Genomic DNA, 5,000 nt, shown 5'->3' with positions numbered 1-5,000 from the left:
ACACAGTCACACACACATTCATCCCATACACAAACACACAATCCTCCCCCAACAAACACACACACACACACACACACACACACACACAGACACATACACAATTCCGCCCAAACAAACAGACACACACTCTCACACAATCACATATATCCCCCCCTCTTCTACATACACACGCACCATACACACAAACATGATCTCCCCCCCAACAAACATACAGAAACACACACATATAAACCCCCCTCTAGAAACACACACACACACACACACACACACACACACACACACACACAGCGTCCTTAGCGTGGGAGAAAGTGGTCATCAGTCAGCTGATCAAACGTGTAACGTGCTCCGTGTTACTGGCTTCCACGTCTCATGGCTGAGCGGTGGAGAATGACAGAAGGAAGCGTGTGAAGGAGACGGAGTGGTTCTGAATGCCAATGGCTCCTTCAGGTGCCGGGCTGGGTTTCTCCTTATTTTAGAGGCGCTTCGATAGGTGAACCCGGGCTCTGTCGACGACTCAGGTGGCAGCTGGCTCATCGGTATGCATATTTGCACATAACAGCAAAAGCAAATCAAACAAAGCCAGCCAATAACGACAAAAAGGCAGAGGACGGAAAGTTGTCGGGTAATGAATTTTGCTATCGTTTCGGGGGGATTTTTTTGTTCCGTTTTTGTTTTCTTTCCTACGATAACCTCGAACCAAAAGCAAAACACAGAAAAACGAAATACAAGAGTGCGGCGGCGGCGGCTGTATGAAAGTGAGGTGAAGCACAACAAAGGGAGCAGTAGCCCAGAGCGGGAGTTGATTCGTATCAGCCGGTGTGCGGACAGTGGCCTGCAGGGAAAGCTTATCTGTGGCTCATGTTCTATCCTCCTCTACTGTCTGATCCCATCGCTGTAGGGAGCGGCAGATCTGGAGCATCCAAAAACACCAAGGCTGCTCGCTGCTATGGGCAGAAGGTGGATGGATGGATCTGAAATAGAGACGGATAGGGGGGGGATGGATGTTTGTATGAAAGACGCACAGATGGGATGATGGATAGGGGAAGGAATGGAGGGAGGGAAGGGGACGATGTTCAATAGGGTAGCGAGGTGTAATGGATGGACTTTGATAAAAGGAGACCGGGTTTGGTGCCGCAGAAAGCGTGTGAGGGACAGAGAGAGAGCCGACGACGGGGGGGCAGGGGGATAGGGAGAATGAATTAGGAGAGGTGGGAGCTTGGATGGAGAGATGGAGTGATTGTGTTCAAAAGAAGGTCTGATAGATGGTGGAGTGAGAGGGAGGGCATTTGGGATGAAGGAGGGAAGGGGGTGAGGAGGGAGGACATGGGGGGGGGTCCCTGTGCAGCAAAATCAGACGGGGATCACAGATGGGGTTGCAGGAAGAGTGGGAGAGAAAGAGAGAGAGAGAGAGAGAGAGAGAGAGAGAGAGAGAGAGAGAGAGAGAGAGAGATAGAGTGAGATGTGACACACAGAGAGGAACAATGAAGGCAGCTGCTGTGATTGGGGATAAAAGAGAGATGGAATAGAGAGAAAAAGATGATCGCTCGAAAAACTAGGGAAAACAAGAAATGAGAGAGAGAGAGAGAGAGAGAGAGAGAGAGAGAGAGAGAGAGAGGGAGAGAGAGAGAGAGAGAGAGAGAGAGAGAGAGAGAGAGAGAGAGAGAGAGAGAGGAGAGAGAGAGAGAGAGAGAGAGAGAAAGGGACCCCAGGCAGGAAGGGAGGAGGAGGGGAAGCTGGCAGAGGAGTAGAAGAGAGAGTATTCGCTTAAATTGAATAACTCATTTGCAGCTTGGCAGGGGGGCAACGGGGGGCAGTAGGGGGGTCTCTTGCAGTCACCATGATGACCAATCATACGGGCACGATGTAAAATAAGGAAGGAAGGAAATGAGGAAGCAAATTACTCTAATAAGATCAAGCTAACAAAACGTAATGCAGAACCCTCTTCACATCTGTTGCCATAACGGTTATGTTGGACACAGGCCGGGTCTCTGGAGGTCGTTCATTTAAGCTGTTGCAGATCAGTAATGGAGGTACATTATCAGTTTGGGGTCATTGTCTTTTTCCATTCCTTTTTTTTTTTATGAGCCAAGGCTAATTATCTGCAACTGAGTCTTTTTGATTGTACATTAATAAACCAGGAGAGGACAATGGTCGCTCCCCCCCCCCCCCACTGCCCCCCTACCCCACACACACACACACACACACACACACACCCATCCACCTAAAATAAATGTTAAACCCCTGACCTTCTCTGTCAGCATCCTTACCCCTTCACAGGTGGACTCACGTCAGCGTCAATTAAGCATTCCTTAATGAGGGGAAGGACTGTTGAGCAGGGCCTACATGCGTTGCTCCGGCGCCGGGACACGTCGTTAGGTTTACTGTCTTTCGTGATATGCCAAGACTTTGGAAAATCTATTCAAGATACAGCGGCAAGGCATTCACATTGTGGCACAGGGAGCTCTGTTAAAACCTTCCATGGAGAAAGGTTCATTTGTGGGCCTAATGAAATGGTTTATGCCGTGCAAAAAAAATGCAAAGATGACTCTCTGGTACACTTAGTTTACGGTGGAAATTCGTATCCTTCACTTCATCCTGTAACCTTCCATGGTTGGAGAAATATTAAATAAACGATGGATTTTTTGGGAACTTTGGTCAAAGTCAGGTTGTTTCTGGTCATCAGATGTAAATTTATTTCTGATCTCTTCAACACTGTCCGCTTTGTTGGATGTATCCTCAAGTTGTTCCTAACCTCCAAGACTCAGACTTCTGAATCATTCAGACATCGTACTCTTGCTCATCCTCACTTAGGTGGCCTACACTTCACCTCATTGTATTTACCCAACGAGCTCATTCTCATTGCAACAATGAAATCCATGCATATAAGGCAATCAAGAGACATCTGTTGAATAATACCTAAAAATACGTAAATATTTCATCCTGCCCCACGGAAGCAAGCGAGCACATCTTATGCTGAGAAATAATTCAAACAAGCCTCTGTTTGAATTAGGGAATGAAATATGGACGCAAAGTGCTTACAGGGCCAAACCAGATGTGTTTTAAGGTCACTCTTTATGTTGGACCATTAAAAATCCTTAAATAAAAATTCATAACATAAATTATTTCATTATCTGGGTCACACTGGTTCTCCCCATAGAGTTGTATGTTAAATATAATTGCAAAGATAACTTATTCATAAAGCTATAGACCTATAGTATGTGCGACTTTGCGTTTAAATGAAGACAGGCCGATAGATTTGAAATTCAAATGAGTATTCCGTTTTTAAATTGACTATACTAGTGCGTTCTTGCTGCAAAATGGTATCGTGTTCACCATTATATTAATGGCTATTGCAGTGTTATTTTTATTATTGTGTGATTTCCTATCTTGTGCTCAATGGTTGGTAAAAAAGGAACACCAATGGTTATTTCAGCAATTTCTTAAGCCATTTTAAGCCACCTGTTTTTCGATCTAATTCGTAGATTGGCTGGTGATTGTGGGTCCCTAGTTGTGTTCTGCCTGTTGCTATGGCGCTCTTTAAACCAAGAAGACTGGCTTCCTATTTGGTGAAGGCAAATACGGAGATCAAAGGATGGAGGGAGGCTCAGATCTGCCAAGGCAACTTAGACTTATGACCGAGCTCGGCTAAAACAAATTCTATTCATGGTCTCACTTCAACATTTTGTGGGACAGAAACAGTATTGAATGAGGCTATTCTAGCCCCATATGATATCACAACATGATATCCCCCCCCCCCCCACACACACAAACACACACCACCACCACCACCACTTCCAACAGATAGAATTCCACTCTTTAACACTGTTCTCTAAATGATTGTTTAATGCTTATGTTTAATCACAGGTTAAAGATGTGCACACTATAGTTTGCTTTTCCTGTTTGGTCCACAGTACAGTGCTATTTGTCTTCTCCAAAGTAAGCCCATGGTGGCCTAGGACCACTGTACCCTTGAGAATCTCGAGGAGATTTCTGCATTGGAAGGAAAACACGGATTTAAGTATACAAGCAGTTTTTTTTAAAGAGATATCTTATCCGTCCCACCGTCCCAAAATATTCTGGATTAATTGTCAACATTGAGTACGTATTTACAAAGAAGAGTAAGGTAATTATGCCAGGGAAAAAATATTGAATCTTGTTAAGGCCTGTTCTTAGAAAATCTCCCCACAATAAATGGTTTATTTAGAAATTCACCCAAGCCAAGAGAAGAATGAATAATTTTTGTTGTGTGGAAATTAATTTCTTGGGCCAGAATTGCACACAAGCATAAATAAGACTCCTTTCAGCTTCCCTGTGGGCCGTATGTATGCCAACTGGCTGAGTGAGGGAGCTGTGTGAGGGTATCCATCAGAACACACCAGTAAAAACTGATTTACTTTCCTGTAAACCCTCCTAAAACTGAAATACTGCAATGCAATGAAACAGCAGCATGACAGTTGGAGCTGGATTTAAATACTAGCCTTACTTAAGACTTAAGGCATGGTTCAAATGGCATTGAGCATGATCAGTAGTGTCCCTTAGTGAGGAAAACCAGGGCAGTTGTATGATTTGTTAATCTTCACATTCGGGGAAGCTCTTCTGCTACGGAGTCTTTTCACACACTCCGTAGCAGTGTCGCTGAGGGGAAACACAGGTGTTGCTCATAACACTATTGGTCTGCTTCTTTTATACCTGCCGGGGTAGCAGACTGAACTAGTGAGGGGAAAAAGTGAAAGAAGTGAAAGAAACATAAAGTGACACTAACAATGTTTACTGTGCCTCAGCAACCCTAAACACATCAGGAGTTGGCCGTTTTCCTATTTTTCTTCTCATTGTTTCCATTCAAAGTATTCTGTTCTGCCGCTCTTCTACCCGTAAGTAAATGTAAACTACTTCTAATCAGTAAATCAATTTGGTCCAAGTGGGACTTACACTGGAAAGTACATTGCCAGACAGGCGGCATTTTTGTGTGTCCTCGTTCTTTTGCTATGTAAACAAAACCT

The sequence above is a fragment of the Pollachius pollachius genome, assembly GCF_949987615.1.
Source record: "Pollachius pollachius genome assembly, chromosome: 10".
Classification (NCBI taxonomy): domain Eukaryota; kingdom Metazoa; phylum Chordata; class Actinopteri; order Gadiformes; family Gadidae; genus Pollachius; species Pollachius pollachius.
The sequence above is the reverse complement of the archived record's forward strand: the minus strand, read 5'-3'. Positions refer to the sequence as shown.